The 18,183-nt window shown below is 36.7% G+C and overlaps 1 long non-coding RNA gene across 1 annotated transcript in view; it reads right to left on the reverse strand.

The window, feature by feature from the left end:
• Positions 1-17,423, reverse strand: part of LOC309643715 — a 28,815-nt gene extending 11,392 nt beyond the window's left edge. The window contains exon 1 of the long non-coding RNA XR_014254022.1: positions 11,111-17,423. This is a non-coding gene — a long non-coding RNA (uncharacterized lncRNA). The remainder of the gene's footprint in view (positions 1-11,110) is intronic.
• Positions 17,424-18,183: the final 760 nt, after the last annotated feature.

An 18,183-nucleotide genomic window follows, 5' to 3' on the forward strand; every position in this document is an offset into this window, starting at 1 on the left:
CAACATAACCTTTGAGATTAGACCTGTGTGAGATCCTTCAGGTGCTTGCGCCCTCTCTTATTTAAGTCATTTGTATCTGGATCACAGTGATTTCAGCTTTGAGTGAAGGAGAACAGAAGAGGAAAAAGTGCTCAAACTTTATAAATCCAGAATAAAAATGAACAATAGCTAAAGGAAACACTCTTTTGATGTAAAAAGTTGATCAGGACATCTCTTCAGAATATTTCTACACTAGCCTTGGCATTCAAGAGGCAGACTTGGATTCTATTAAAAAGAACCCTCGAGAAGGCCCAGAAGTATCTAGAAAATAACAAATGAAACCTGAATGCCCTAAGCCATTCTGCAATGGCAGGTAAGGTCACATTAACAGAAATGGCCAATATTCTTGGAGTTAGAAAGGCCTTTCTTAAACAATATTACACCCAGAAACTTTTATGAGAGGGATGCATATTCTATTTCCTAAAAATGTTAAACTGTTGTATAACCAAAGGCAATATTAACAGAGAGAAAAATGACAAAATGCTAAAATACAGTTTAAACCTGTACAGAAAGTTATTATCTTAATATAAAAGGCTATTATCTTAATATATAGAAGCTCTTGCAAATCAACAGATTGATAATTGGGAGAGAAAATGAAAAAGTGATAGAGACAAAACAGATTTTCAAATACTAATCAAAGCAATGCAAAGTGAAATAATAAAATAATATGTTTTGCCTCTCATAATAATCAACTGTTAGTAACCTGAACTGAGCAGGGTGTGGGGGAAATAGTGAACTCTCTTAAGTGAGATGAGATTTTAAATTGGAAAATTTCTAGGGACAATTTAATAAGATAAATAAAAATTTTAAATGTATACATTTTTTGCCTCAGCAATTTTATTCCTAGGAATATATTCCAACGAAATAACTGACCAAGTACACAAAGATTGTGTGTATGTATGTAGGGATTTTATAATAATGAAATAATACAGAAAGAAAATAACCTTAATGTTTATCAGTGAAGTTTGGTTAAATAAAGTATGGAAGAGTTATAAAATGGAATACTGTAAAGGCTTCAAAAGCATAAAGTGATTATTATGTAGAGTTTTTTCCAGAATGCAAGGATGGTTGAACACGAGGAAACAGAGTAATATAATTTCTTAAATGAAATTATATATGAAAGATTTCATTATATATGAAAGATCATATGAGTATATCTATAAATGTTTGTTATAGACTGAATAATGTCTCCCCAAAGGAAATTCAGGCAATGTGACCATGGAGACAGATTAGAATGATGAAGCCAAAAGCCAAGGAATGCCACTAGCCACCGGAAGCTAGAAGAGACAAGGAATGGATTCTCCCCTAGAGATTTCGCAGGAACGTGAGCCTGTAGATATCTTGATTGTGGTTCTAGTGAAAATGCTTTTGGACTTCTGGCCTCCAGAACTGTACAGAATAAATTTCTGTTTTTTTAAGTCACTAAGTTTCTGGTAATCTGTTACAGCAGGCACAGGAAACCAATACAGCTTTGGTACCGAGAATGGGATGCTGCTGTTAACACATGCATAAAAATGTGGAAGTGGCTTTGGAATTGAGGAATGAGTACAGGCTGGAAGAATTTTGAGATGTATGACAGAAAAAGCCTAGATTGCCTTAAATAAACTGTTGGTAGAAAAATGGGTATTAAATATGCTGCTGGTGAGGGCTGAGAAGGAAGAGATGAGCATGATAGAGAAAACCTATATTGTTTTAGAGAATCCATGTAGTGTCATAAAGAAATTGTTGGCAGAATTATGAATGTTAAAGTTGCTGCTGGTGAGGGCTCAGAAGGAAAGTAGAGGAAAGGGGATTCTTGCTATATAGTGGCAGGCAGGAAATCTAGCTGAATTGTATTCTACAAGGTTGTATGAAAAAGAGAACTTGCTTAGCTGAGATTTCCAAGCAAAATGTTGAAAGTTCAGCCTGGTTTCTTCTTGCTGTTTGTAGTAAAATGAGTGAAACGAGATAAACTGAGGGAAAATCTGTTAAGTAAAAGGGAACCAGGACTTGATGATTTTGGAAACTCTTAGCCTATCCAGACTGCAAAAACATCAGAATTAGGAGATTCACTGTTAGGAAAATGTGCTCTGGAAAGAAGGCCAAGGGTATAGCTGGAGAAGCTTTTGAGGAAGTGATTAGGTGTGTGTGACTCATGGATACCCTCAGCCATGTCAGTAGAAGTGAGGATAGAGATGGGGTGATTCCAGAAAAGGTATTTGGAAGACTAGTCTGTCTAATGGTGTGAATTTTGTAATATATATGGGAGACTCAAAAAGTTTTTGAAAGTGTTATACCAAAACTGACAGTTGTTGCAGACACTGCCAGTTTAGACCAAAAGGGGCAAAGAAAGGATAAATAAAATTAAGTAAGGCTAATTGGACTCCCCAAATGCTACAAGTAAGAAACAGAATGATAAAACTACTGAGGTGCAAACATGTGCTACCCTTCAAGATAAAGGAAGAATGACTCAGAGGGCAGAGCCTTAGGTCTAAAGGGTGAAGCCATGGAAATGTATATTTTATATGCATGTATTTTTACATAAATGGCGTTGATCTCATTCTATTTTTTTTTTTTTTTAGTCAACTAAATAAAGTTGACTTATGTATCTAATCTGTTGCTCCCATCGCCTAATCCTTCCAGTGGGTACTCTTGCATATGTCCCTTGTGATGGCAGATTAGTCCTCTATGGTAGCACAAGGTAGGTTGTAATTCCTGACCTCCTTGTAGTCAGATGGACCATATACCTAGTTCTGGCCAATGAATTGTATGAAGAGTGACATGTGTCACTTGTGGGCTAGAGCATTTAATTGCCCATTCAGGAATCCCCAAAACATGCTTTTTCCCTCTGGTACAGGGATGAGCAATGTTCAAAACAGGATGGCTTTATCAACATGGGTCTCGAAGAGACTAGGTGAGTAAAGAGGTCTCTGCCAATGTGTGATGGACATACAGTAAGAACAAGAAATGAACTTGAACTGTTTCAACCACTGAGATTTTGGGATTCTATGTCTCACAGCTAAACTGAGCTTATCCTGATAGATATATCTTCTAAGACACTGTATGAGAATCCACCTGGGGTAGATACTCAGGAGCAGAATTGGCATGTATATATCTAACTTGACTAAGTACTTACACAGCTCTCCAGGATGGCTGCCCCAGTTTATACTCCCTATATGCCCCATCCCTGCCAACATTTGGCATTTTCCAGCTTCTAATTCTGGTGAGAGTAATTGGTATAAATGCATAATTCATTGTTTATTTATTTGTGTTTCCCAGATAAAAATTAATTTAAGTAATTATTATGCTCATAATAATTTTGGGGGAGATTTTATTGTCTATAAATTGTTTTGTTCATATCTCTTGTCCACAGTTACACAGTTGTGTTTTTCTTGTTGATTTGTAGGAGTTCCTTTTATTTTATAAGCTAATAATCCCTTATCAGTTAGAAATTACAAGTGTCTTCTCATATTCTGCCATTTATCTACTTACTCTTTCCATGACGACCTTAATTGAACAGAAATCCTTAATTCTGATGTAATCAGATGCACTGATTTTCTGCCTCATCTTTCACACTTTAGAAATTTTGCTTAAGAAATCCTTTCCCACTATTAGGTTAAAAACATATTTTTATATACCCCATTCTAAAGGCTGGAATGCTAAAATGTTGAAATGTTAAATGTTTGAATGATAATTTCTGGTAGTCTTTTCTTTTCAATATTTATTGAGCACTCATTCTATGCCAGGTATGGTGCAAAGTGTTTATTTAATTCTTACAGCATTATTTTGAGGAAGATACCATTAGAAACTCCATTTTACAGAGAAGCAAATTGAGCCTCAGAGAGGCCACGTAAATTTCCCAAGGTCCGTATAGCTAATAAGCGACAGAACTTGGATTCCAATCAGGTGGTCTGACCTCAAAATGTCATTGTTCGTAGACACAAGGTAGTATGAGTTTGAGGTTCAATTGATTGACATCTATTTATTGAGTATCTATGTGTGTGTGTCACACACCAAGCAAGTCCTGCCATTCCTTGGGAAAGGTAATCATTTGTTAGATGTATCGATGTGGTAAATTTATTTTAAATATTTTAATTATGTATATATATAATTATATACATATATATATGGAAATGGCTTTCCTTTTTATTTATTCCATAAGCTTTTATTGAGCACTTACTTATGTCAGATGTTATGTTAGATGCTAGGATGTGATAATGAACAAGAAAGGGGAGGTCTCTGCACTGCTGGAGCTTACAGAAGAAGACAGGCAGTGAATTCCTAAGTATCACAAGGGTAACTGATTATGTGCTTGCATCCAAAGAGAAGTACAGGGTTCTTTGGGAACAAATAAGAAGGGTATCTATCCTAGTGTGGGATCAGGAGAGTGGGTTGGGGAAGGAGTCTCTGGGGATCAAACATTTGAACTGAGACCTGGGAGATGAGTTGACCTCAGCCAAGCAAAGAGGCGAGACCAGAAAATGCCAGGTAGCAGGAATGGCATGGGTGCTAGGCAGGAAAGGTATGCATTTACCCAGCAAATCCCTGCACATCACAGCGTTGTCTCCTTGAAGAGGAGATAAATAGAGAAAGCCTTGTGCTCCCATAGGATTTAACAAAAATCCCACAGTTCTTACTCAACATATCCCATTTTGGTGATTAGTTTCATGAGGTCAATCTCTTAATGTAGAGGACTATAAAATATTCCTTTGTTCTAACACTAGTTTGTCATCATGGGATTATTTTAATTAAAGGGATTGATTAAACCTTAATTGTTAAGTATTTAATTAAAGTATTTAATTCAAGTCAAATCAGAGAAATCAAGTTTCTCTAATGTCCTTCAAATATACAAACACACACATATTCACACACAGTGATACATTCTCACACACATACACAGGCAGTAACACACCCTCACTCATACATGTATTCACAGGCATACACTCACGTACATTCACACCTTCCCATGCATATTCATATGCAATAGTGCACCCTTACACTCACACAATCACATACACATACACATGTTCACACACACGCACTCTGACATGTACACATATTCACATCTTAAGCTTAGGGTGTAGTTTATACACATGTGTTTCACCCCTAGAAGCACAACTTACTTACTTATTCAATATTTTAACAAATACTTATTGATCATCTACTAAGTGCCAAGCCCTAGAGATACAACAAAAAACAAGAGTCATCTCTGCCCTCATGGGGCTGACATTCTAGTGCAAGGTACAGAGACTCAGTAAGACAACAAAAAATGCAGATTATTATTCCAGGTTGTGATGAATGCCATTGAGAAAAAAGCCAGGTGATGAGCTAACAGTTACTGGAGGCGGCTACCTTGGACTGGACTGATGGAGAAGGCTTTCCTATAAGGCAACACCTAAGCTGAGGTCTGAATGATAATGAGCCAACCATTCAGAGAAAGGGAGAAGGAGCAGGGCAAGCTGAGAGAAGAGCAAGTGCTGGAGAAAGGGCTTGATGTCGACAAGGAACTGAAATGTGGTCATTGGCTGAACGTCAGAGAGTGAGTAGGACAGTGGAACAAGATGGAGCTGGGAAAAGTAACAGGAGCCAAATTCAGCCAGGCCCCACAGGCCATGACGCTGAGTTTGGGTTTATTCTAAGAATGGAGAGAAGTAGCAGACAGTTTATAAATGCCCCCAATAACAATAGGTTTTGTAGTTTTACAAGTCTACTCTGGCTACAGTTTGGGGAACGAACTGAAGAAGACAAGGGTAGAAGTGCGGGACCCGTGAGGAGGTGGATGGAGGTGACTTGGGCATGAGTGATGGTGGTGGCTTGGGCGTGAGTGCTCACAGTGGAAGTGGGGACAAGAGCAGGGATTTAGGACTTACACTGAAAGTAAGAAAGCAGGACTTTGTCAAAGATTTGATGAGGCAGTGAGACAGGGTAGGATTAGGATGCCTCCCAGGTCTTGAGCTTGAGCACCTGAGAATACTGTGGTCGCTAGCATTTATTTAATCACCGTCTGGGTCATAGTAATGGCTTGCCTTTATTCAGTGCTTACTGTGGGCCAAGTATGTGAATTATACATATTATCTCATTTATTCTTATCAACATCTCTAAGAGATGAGGAAAGTAAGGCTCAGTGAGGTTAACTGCCTCACTTCCAAGGACCTGTATGTAAGTGGTGGCATCAGAAATGAAATGCAAGGACTCTGAACCCAGAGTCACCTCAGTGAGACATCAAAAAATCATATTTTGGGAACCTATCACTCCACATTTGAGTTGTTAAGATCCTTTTTACCAGTTTTTCTTTTTGTCCTCAAGTTGAATCAAATGGTGATCAGTTCACTGCAATTTGTATCCTCACCCTAGACTTGGAAGAATTAAGACAAGTACTGACCATTCATTTGCCTTTTTTGTGCTGGAAAAAGGTAGTGCAGGTGTGTTGGAATTATAAATGTAAATAACGTTTGAGGATTATGCTTGGATTTTGTCTCCGATCAATATAAATAAGAGATTTAGTCATATATCAATTATCTATATTAAATGAATAACTTCAGAGAGGAGTGCTCTGTGTGCAGTTTTTCCCCCATGAGTAATTAGTGTTGGAAGCACACTGTTAGCATGAATCATGCTTAACTGGATTGTTCCTTTCTGATACTTCTAGGGCTTTCCTCCTCCCATTCAGCAATACACACACCCTTGACTCATGACTCTCCTTTCTTCACACTTACTCCTAATGTCATCTGCTTCTGTGACTTCATTTCTCACCACCTGGCCATTCCTGACACCCTCTGTGCCCTTGACCTCTCTTAGAGCTCTGCGTGGCATTTCTTGTCCACTGGTTATAGGCAGGAAAGAGACAGTAGGAGGAGTGCAACTTTAGAAAGCAGAGTGGAGAGAGGTGATTGAGGATGCTGACGACCATGACAATTTCTAGCCATAAGGGGAAGCAAGCCAGATCCAAAGTCCTAGTTAAGATATTTAAGGAAAGTCTTGTGAGACGAATCAACACTCAGATTCTGATCATTGAACTGTTACTGTTTGTAGATAGAGAGCATTCACTATTCTGTGCTCAGCTGAATATATGTAACTCACACACGATACATAGGGATCATAATTCCTATATCAACACACTAAATATAAGTCCAATCTCTTGTATATAAAGAGGACAAACATAACCTAACCAGAGACAGTTCTGAGAGGCCAGTGGAAGCCACAGAGGAATGCTTGGCTGGAGGGTTTATAGGACAAAATAGGAGAAAAAAATTCCTAACCCATTACGCACTGCTCAGAAGATTTCTAAACAAAATACAAGTTAGATTAGTGCCTAAAGGAAATAATGAATGCACTATGTCCAACCTTCCCAACTCCCACCCCCTATACCATGATATGTCTCTTAGTGAATAAAACAGGCAGAGAAACACAGGCAAGAATGCAGAGGGAATTAAAAACTGGGGAGAGGGAGGAGGTGAAAGATGCCAATCAATTAATCCTCCAGTCTTTCAAATCAGAGAAAACCTTGGCATTCAGTGATGATGAATCAATGCTGCTGACAGATACATCATGTTAGGATCCCAACAATCTAATTCTTCCATCAACAGAGAAGGCAGATAATTACCACATTATCAGAAGGCTTAAAAAATACAGGAAGGAATGCCACACAAGTGCTAGTGCAGCATTATCCAGCTCATCCTGTTAAAGACTCAGGACTATGTTCTAAACTGATCAGCAGTCCTGGAGAGGGTTGGAATGGGGCTGCGGGAGTGGGTTAAGATCTGGAGGGGCAATTCTTCCTAGGAGAGAAATGTCTTTTGATTAGAAAAAAGAAAAAAATTGAAGGATCATTTCAGTTGTGGAAGATAGGTCTTGGGATGTGACTGGTTGTGAGATAAGGGTAAATAAAGAGAGCACTGAATTGCTCTGCATAATAAATAGGAAGAATTTTCAATTTTTAAGGACAGGCATGAGAGAGGGACAGCTCATCTCTGGACAGTACAGAGGTGAAAGGAGAAGGAGGAAAATAACGTTCAAGGAAAAGTCACAAAATGACTAGTTCTCAATAGCACAAATGGCCAAAGAACTTTTAAGAACATGAATGTCTAATATTAATCTCATCAACTGTACTATAACTCAGGGTAAGTACTCACTATATCAACAATAAAAGTTTATTATACAAAACTGTCTTCGAAAACTGCCTTGTTTGGATTGTGCTTTGGAGAATTTTTAAAAAGGGTTCTGATCTTTGTTGAGTCAACAAAAGAAAGAAAAGGGAAATTCCTTAAGAATTCAGAGATAAATGAGATCAAAATTCAGCAGAAGCCAAAAATCTGAAGTAGATGTGATGGTTAGAAGCAAGTCCCAGGTGATCCTCAAAGATACACATTGGGGTACACACAAGATTTTCCACCACAGTGAGATGGACACTCAAATTATTTGAATTCAAATGTTAAAACCCTTATGGCTAGAAGACTGAGGCATACATCTGAGTTATACTGCATTTGTCAGAAAATTGTTTAATCTGTTCCCCATTGTTTAGAATAGCTTGAAATGGAAAATTAAATACTCAACAATAGAAAAAGAAGAAAATAATAATGAATCTGCTAGATAGAAAATTATGCAGTCAATAAAATAATATTTATAAAGGATTTAAAATAAAATCATAAAAGATTTTGTTATGCTAAGGTAAAAATAAATGATTCAAATTGTATATACAGTATGATTGGAACTCTAAATATTGCCTAAATTCCTAGGAATATAGAGATGACTTGATTCTAAGAAAAATTTTAAGATACTTCCACCAATTAATAGATCAATGGAGAAAATTGCATTCATTGCCATAGATACCAAAAATACATCCATTCTTGATTTTTATAACATTAATATAATAATAGATGGATAATTCCTTAACAAGATTTTCTATCTGAACCCAAAAGCCAGGATCGTGCTTAATGTTGGATAACTAGATACTTCCCTATTAAAGTGAGGAACAAATTAACATTGTTCAAGCCATACTAACTAACCAATGCAACAGGCTAGAGACCTAGAAAAAAATTGTAAATAATCTAGGTATACATCAATAGAGAACTGATTAAGTAAATGATACTTAATCATTTCTCCCTATAATATCAAGAGTCTTCTGCAGATAAGGGACTAATTCCATGTAGTTGAGATAAAAATGAAAAATAAGGTATAAAGCATTGAAAACATTGTATATAGCATGCTTCTATTTGTATAGGATAAAAAGGCAGTTTGTATATATGTAGACTGTTTTGAAAGAAGGAGATGTGAAACAGATAATAAGAAAAACACTAGGAATTTGGAGGTATGGACGGGAGGTCATATAAAACCTTTTTTACTGTTTGGATTTATGATTTGTATGTATTATTTTTCCAATTAAAAGAAACTAAGAATCAAAAGAAAAAAGAAAATTTTCTGGTCAAAAAGTAATAGGGGGCTTCCCTGGTGACGCAGTGGTTGAGAATCTGCCTGCTAATGCAGGGGACACGGGTTTGAACCCTGGTCTGGGAGGATCCCACATGCCGCGGAGGGACTAGGCCCGTGAGCCACAATTACTGAGCCTGCGCGTCTGGAGCCTGTGCTCCGCAACAAGAGAGGCCGCGATAGTGAGAGGCCCGCGCGCCGCGATGAAGAGTGGCCTCCGCTTGCCGCAACTGGAGAAAGCCCTCGCACAGAAACGAAGACCCAAAACAGCCATAAATTTAAAAAAAAAAAAAAAAAAAAAGTAACAGGAAACTTAACATCCAATAATAGAAAGTTGGTTAAATAAGCTATGGTAAAAGTATTTTATGGGATTTTATGCAGCTATTAAAAATTATGTGTATAAAATTAAAGTACAAATGTATGCTGCATTGCTCAATGAATATTTGTTGAATGAATAAAATGATGAATTCCAAGTTGGGGGAGAAACAGGATAAAAATTGTGAATCCTGAATAATCATAATTATATAATACCATCCAAATATATATATATAAGAAAAACAATGTCAGAAGGGAAGAAAGAAGAATAGAATAGTGATATCTTCTGCTTGTGGTATTACAATGTACATTAAAAACAATTCCTTCTATTTTTCTGATTTTCAGAAATTTATGTAGTAAATGTGCATTGTTTTAAAATGGAAAAAAAATTCTTTTAATTTAGGAGGCAAGATGTTCTATCTGCTTTTCCAAAATAATGTGGAAAATAGCAAATAAATTACTCCCCAAGGGTGGTTCATGCAGACCCTGCAGTGTGGGCACAATTTCCTTAATGTTCACCCTAAACCCAACTGTTGATTTTGAGTTTTACTTGCAAAATAAACAGTGAGCCAAAAGTAAAACACTGATAAAATTGAACTTGATCTGATTTATTCTAAAAGCAGAGACTTGCCTAAGGCAAAACTCTTTAGGAAAACATTCCAACTGCTAAAAGAAGGTTGTCAGCCTGTACTTAAACCAGGTGAGTTTTCATTCATAAAATTCTTTCCTGCTCCTGTCATAACATCATGAAAAAATTAAAAGTTGCTGCCCTTGAACTTTCAATTTAGTATGCATATGCTTGTAGGAAATAAGTGGCTGTGTGAAAAATGTATAAGACACTCAATTAATGTTTGTTAATGTGATGACCTTTAGTAAATATATTTGAAGTCGATTGGAATCAATTTTGGAAAGCAAGTCTTAGTGAAGAAAAGGATTTTGTTGTCTCTCTAAAACATAGTTAGATGTTTTTAGATTAAAGGCCAGGCTACTGATCTATGGTATATAAATTTGTTGTTAGTTTCAGTGTTTACTAGTGATTGATGCATCTCCCCTCCTATATCAAATCTGTTCTACTCAAACCCTTTACACAAAAACATTTTTTATGAGTGGTTCTCATCTTTCTTTATATAAAACATATATATTTTTCTTTTGCTAATTTACAAACAACAAAATATTTTCCCTTCTGCATTTGAATTATTATGTTTTTTAAAATATGTTTCCAAAATTTTGAGAGGAGAAATAAAACAAAAGCCCAATGGCTTCTTATTCCCTCTCACATCTAGTATTTAGTAAATCTTTCAATATCCTCAATAATTTTTGCCCCCCCAACACACACCCATAGGCAACATACCTGTGTCTCCAGCCAGAATATTGCAGCAATACCATTTCAGTCGCACTTCATTCCTTTGCTCATTATGTTCTTCCCAATGCCTCATCTTCTATTCTTGGCCTGAATTTTTCTGTCTCAAGGTCTCTCACCAGGTGGCAGTCCAGGTGTCAGCAGATGCTGCAGTCATCTCAAGACTTGGCTGGTGTTAAAGAATCCACTTACAAACTCACTCACATGGCTGTTGTCTGCTAGCCAATGCCTCCATTCCTTCCCACACAGGCCTCTCCATAAGCTGCTTGCATGTCATCACTACTGGCTTCCTCCAAAGTTGTGAGAGGGGAAAAAGGAGAAAAATATGAAAGCCACAAGGATGTGAATACCAGGAGTGGGGATTATTGGGAGTCATCTTGGAGGCTGGCTATCCACTAGAGCTATCACACTTAGAAGCCCAGACTTGTTACTGAACCAGATTTGGATATGCTCATACTGGATTGTGGTGAAGGAAAGTGCAGAGTTAATTGTAGGCACAAAACAAGGAGTCTGGGCTGTTAATGCTCAAAACACCTGAACTCCCTGGTGGCTTTCAGGGAAAGGTTTTTTAAAGATAGGGTGATGGAGAGGGTTGTAGGATGCATGATCAGCTCACAGACATTCTTCTGATTGGTTGGTGGTGAGGTAATTGGGAATCAACATAATCAACCTTCTGGTTCCAACCGGTCTGGAGTCTACATGCTTACGGTCAGCATTCATTTTAACTTCTTTTACCTGGTAGGGGTTTCAGTGTCTGCAAAACAGCTCAAAGGATATGGCTCAGAATATTATCATGGGCCTTGAGGAGAAACTAAAGGTCCTTGGCTTTGTTTAATGGCTAAACTATTATTATTTTGTCTTGTTTGATTGCTGTCCTTTGTTTCTGCCTTTTCTCACTTCTCTGATTAAATTTGTTCTTTGGAACTCAGGGAAGGCCTAGGAGGCTAAATTTTTCTACAAACAAGAGGCAGGCAGAGGACATGTGGGGGTGTGTGTTCTGGGAAGGTCCCATAGGGTCCTGCTTGGTTACAGACTGAGTCTTAGTTTCTCCCAGAAGTTTTCTCTAATCACCACTCCTTTATGATTTCTTTCTTCTCAGAACACCTTTAGAACAAATTCTCTACCATACTTGGCTCTTAATAATGCTGTTTTTGAAATTTTTTGTTTCATTTAAAATAATTCTCCCACTGCAATGAAGCTTTAAGGGCCGTAACTAAGACTCAATATATTTTGTTTCATAATTCTAGTCTCAATTTTAGCAGTATTGGGCTTAGTAAATATTGGGATGAGTCTAACTGAGGATAACTTAGTGGTTCTGAACACTGGATGCTGATTAAAATTGCCTGAGGAGCTTTTTAAAAATATTGATGCATAGATGATATCCTCAGATGGACACTGGTATTTATTTAAATGCTTCCCAGGTTATTCCAATGGGCAGTCAGTGGCTTAGGATACTTCCTGCCTTGGTCCATAGATTAAGAGGAGCCTATTCTGAATGATGGTTTTTTGTTCATTATCCTATAATTCTGCCAAACAAAACATTTGCTATTATTTTATTTATTTATTTTTTTCATTTGCTATTATTAATTCAGTTCTCTTCATTAAAAGAATTGGGACACTGATTAAGTATTCAAAACCCCATTAGTCAATCTAGTTCTTTCAGAGATATAGTTTTTACTTCATACTCAGTCAGAAGTAGAAATATGCATAATTACTTTTCCAAAATGTACAATTATTATGCCATCTAATAGAAAGATCAAATCACTAACTATAACTAATAAAAATTGCCCAAGAGTCATGAAAATCAACTGAAATGGCTATAACTGCAAGTATAAAATTATATCCAATAGATAAAATTAAAATTGATAGTTTGAAGATCACTTTCAATACAGCTCTTTAGGATCTGTCAGGAAAGGAAACGTCTATTTCATTTGAAGTCCTTAAATCTCTTCCCCTCAGAAAAATTAAGGAAACACTCCCATTTACCATTGCAACAAAAAATAATAAAATACCTAGGAATAAACCTGCCTAAGGAGGCGAAAGACTTGCACTCAAAAAACTATAAAACAATGATGAAAGAAATTAAAGATGATACAAACAGATGGAGAGATATACCATGTTCTTGGATTGGAAGAATCAGTATTGTGAAAATGACTGTACTACCCAAAGCAATCTACAGATTCAGTGAAATCCCTATCAAACTACCAATGGCATTTTTCACAGAATTAGAACAAAAAATTTTACAATTCATATGGAAACACAAAAGCCTCCGAATAGCCAAAGCAACCTTGAGAAAAAAAAAAACAGAGTTGGAGGAATCAGCCTCCCCAACTTCAAACTATGCCACAAAGCTACAGTAATCAAGGCAGTATGGTACTGGCACAAAAACAGAAATATAGATCAATGGCACAGGATAGAATGCCCAGAGATAAACCCACACACATATGGTCACCTAATTTATGACAAAGGAGGCAAGGACATACAAAGGAGAAAATACAGCCTCTTCAATAAGTAGTGCTGGGAAAATTGGACACCTACATGTAAAAGAAGGAAATCAGAACACTCCCTAACACCGTACACAAAAATAAACTCAAAATGGATTAAAGACCTAAATGTAAGACCAGATATTATAAAACTCTTAGGGGAAAACATAAGGAAAACACTGTTTGACATAAACCACAGCAAGATCTTTTTTGACCCACCTCCTAGAGTAATGGAAATAAAAACAAAAATAAACAAGTGGGACTTAATTAAACTTAAAAATTTTGCACAGCAAAGGAAACCATAAATAAGATGAAAAGACAACCCTCAGAATGGGAGAAAACATTTGCAAATGAAACAACAGACAAAGGATTAATCTCCAAAATATACAAAGAGCTCATGGATGTCAATATCAGAAAAACAAACAATCCAATTAAAAAATGGGCGGAAGACCTAAATAGACATTTCTCCAAAGAAGATATACAGATGGCCAAGAGGCACATAAAAAGATGCTTAACATCACTAATCATTAGAGAAATGCAAATCAAAACTACAATGAGGTATCACCTCACGCCAGTCAGAATGGCCATTATCAAAAAATCTAGAAACAATAAATGCTGGAAAGGGTGTGGTGAAAAGGGAACCCTCTTGCACTGTTGGTGGGAATGTAAATTGATACAACCACTGTGGAAAACAGTATAGAGGTTCCTTAAAAAATTAAAAATAGAAGTAATATATGACCCAGGAATCCTACTACTGGGCATATACCCTGAGAAAACCATAATTCAAAAAGAGTCATGTACCACAATGTTCATTGCAGCACTATTTACAATAGCCAGGACATGGAACCAACCTAAATGTCCATTGACAGATGAATGGATAAAGAAGATGTGGCACATATATACAATGGAAAAAAAATGGAGTTGGAGGAATCAGACTCCCCAACTTCAAACTATACCACAAAGCTACAGTAATCAAGACAGTTATGGTACTGGCACAAAAACAGAAATAAAAAGAAATGAAACTGAGTTATTTGTAGTGAGGTGGATGGACCTAGAGTCTGTCATACAGAGTGAAGTAAGTTAGAAAGAGAAAAACAAATACCATATGCTAATGCATATATACGGAATCTAAAAAAAAAAAAAAAAAAAAAAAGGTACTGATGAACCTAGTTGCAGGGCAGGAATAAAGATGTAGACATAGAGAATGGCCTTGAGGACACAGGGTGGTGGGGGAAGCTGGGGCAAAGTGAGAGTAGCATCAACATATATACACTACCAAACGTAGTTAGCTAGTGGGAAGCAGCAGCATAGCGCAGGGAGATCAGCTCAGTGATTTGCGATGACCTAGAGGGGTGGGATAGGGAGGATGGGAGGGAGGCTCAGGAGGGAGGGGATATGGGGACATATGTATGCACATGGCTGATTCACTTTGGTGTACAACAGAAACTCACACAGTATTGTGAAGCAATTATACTCCAATAAAGATCTATTAAAAAAATAATCTCTTTCCCTCTTTCACATTGTCCATGAGGTTTTAAAATTCCCTACCAGTTCTGCTTCCAAAGGTTCCCCACTACCCTCCCCCTTTGCCCAACCACAGTTCACAATCCTGAAAAGGATGGAGTAAAAAGCCTTTCTGATATGAAAGAGCATTTCAAAGACATGGCTTCTGTGGATTGAGATGTCACAAGGAAAAGAGATTCTTTACTACCTGGTTAGAAGTATCAGCTGTTTTCCATTGCTTATTTCATGGTGTTAACCTTAGTTCTTCTGCCACTCTAATTTCTATCCCCTAAGAAGTAAGTAGTGAGCTCATTTACCTCTTAAAAATAAAACACTTCTGTGGTAGCAAAGGCTCTTCTGAAAACGTTAACTAATTCAAGTCAGTGGCTAAAATTTAGGACAATGATTCTCAAATGTGGTGCACATCCTTTACATTTTTTTTGTAAAGTAAAATGTAAAGGGACCTACACCAGACTTAATCAGCATCTTACAACATAAAATGTGCACCGATGGGCCCTGAAAGAGATCAAGACAGAACTAAGCCTGCTGAACATCTTGGCACCAAGGATATTTCTGGAATTCTTCTGCATGTCCAGCATAAACGGATCAGACTAACAAATAAAAAATTCATGACTGTTAAAAGTAAACTGAGGGAGGGTAAAATTAAAACATTTGAAGACAAAATAGAAATTCTGATTATCATTGGTATTCCTGATTAATAGATGAAATAATGCAGAATTTTAGAGGGCATAATAGTGCTAATAGCAGCCCAAAGCAGAACTGACCCAGAACCTTCTCCCCTGCCACTATATAAAAAAAGAAATCCAGAAAATCTCCTTCATGCGAAAAAGCTTAAAAGCCAAATTTCTACCCACTGGCTGAAAATGAACCAGACTTACAGCATACATTTTTCATCCTAACCTTAATCCTGGTTTCATGTCAAACTGGGTCTCATTTTCCTCTTATGTTAGGCCAGATTTTTTTGGTTGCAAGTTACAGAAAGCTTAATTTCTAAAAAGGGACTTTATATGTTTCCTCTAAAATCATAGTTTAGCAATTTCATTCCTTTTCTTCCCACGAGATTTTATAAAATAGAACAAAATGCACTAAATTGTTTATATAATGGTCCAAACACTGCCACATAAAATAGCAATGCAGTCAAAATAAAACTGTAGGCTGAAAACAGGTCCAGAAAGCAGGTGTTTTAATTGTCCATTGAACTGATGAATTGAAATCTGAGCCAATAGAGTTCTAGGAATATTGATGTAAAATACATGAAAGTACAGATTTTAAATCTGCACCCTCCAAAGAGCTCTTTCCAAAAAATAGCTGAAATATAACTGGCTACAATAACATAGCTACCATGTTACCTAAATTCGTGTATTATATATTTTAGGTCTAAACATCTGACTGGTTAAGAAAACTAAGATGAAACAATTGTGACTTAAATAGTGAGAAGTCTGAGATATAACTGAGAGTTTCTTAAACAGGCAAAAACAAACAGAAACTCAAATGCAGATGTGTTTGAAAACTGTATTTTCTGAAATATACTTTAATAATCTCTGTAAATTGGAACAAGTCAATGGAGATAAGGTCTATGGTGTTGAATACAATGTCTCAAATGAATGGCATCAAAAATGAAGATGATGCTAAAGTTAGAATTTCCCCATTTTCTTCCTGGAAGTCACCCAAAGCAACACGGAGGAAGAGATAATAATACGAACTTCTTTTTTGCAAAACAAATACTAAAGCAATAAACTAAAAATATAAGTGTAGGCTTCCCATAAGAGGGGAGGTCAGGCAAGGATGTATGCAAAAGGAACAAGGGAAATAACATTGTAGCTTCAGATCTCAGAAAGAGTCAGCAAAACACACTTCTTAAATATAAGGGTCACTCAGTATGTCAGAAAGATAAAAACAAATACCGTATGCTAACACATATATATGGAATCTAAAAAAAATAATAAAATCGTTCTGAAGAACCTAGGGGCAGGACAGGAATAAAGACGCAGACGTAGAGAATGGACTTGAGGACATGGGGAGGGGGAAGGGTAAGCTGGGATGAAGTGAGAGAGTGGCATGGACATATATACACTACCAAATGTAAAATAGATAGCTAGTGGGAAGCAGCCACATAGCACAGGGAGATCAGCTCAGTGCTTTGTGTTCACCTAGAGGAGTGGGATACGGAGGGTGGGAGGGAGATGCAAGAGGGAGGGGATATGGGGATATATGTATACATATAGCTGATTCACTTTGTTATACAGCAGAAATTAACACACCATTGTAAAGCAATTTTACTCCACTAAAGATGTTTAAAAAAATAAAAATAAGGGTCACTCTCTGAGATGCAAAATCCAAATGCCTTGTGTGCAACAATGGAAATAGGATGCATGTGCTGGAGGCAGGAACTCCTCTGGACCTGGTTTACTTCTGAGAATCAGAAGGATGTCAACAAACAAGGAATCGTAAAAATTAGCTATATTTGTAGAAGTCTTTCTCACAGAAAGTGAGAGTAGAGATTTGCCATTGTGAAAAACCTCCATAATGGCTATCCTCATTGACTTGTGAAAATTAAAGACTAGACAAACTCATACACAAAATTCTGCGTCCTCAAGATAATAATTCCAGCTAAACTGGAATATTGTCATGAACCTTTCCATACACAAAGCTCCTAAAAATAATTGATCCTGGAGTAACTCATCTGCTTTAAAGATGAGTAATGAGTAATGAAAAAAGAAAGTGTCACCAGAGTTACAGAAATACACTACAAGGGAAAAAAAAGAAAACAAACAAGGGGAAACAATTCAGAATATCTTAAAAACAAAGCATATTAGGTATATGCTTTGTTTTTCTACTGTAGCAGATAAACTGGGACCAGTTTCTCAACAGAAATTTAAATAGCTCAATCAAGCAATACCCTTTACGAGGAAAGAGTGTAAAGCTATATTTATGAGCTTAAGGAAGAAATCATAAGATAATAGGAAGAGAGAAAATATAAGTTCACGTATAAAGTGAAAGAAAAAAATAACAAAACCATCACAAAAATAAAGGCAAAATAGGAAGCACAATAAATAA

This window comes from Balaenoptera physalus (assembly GCF_965194825.1).
Source record: "Balaenoptera physalus genome assembly, chromosome: 15".
Lineage (NCBI taxonomy): Eukaryota > Metazoa > Chordata > Mammalia > Artiodactyla > Balaenopteridae > Balaenoptera > Balaenoptera physalus.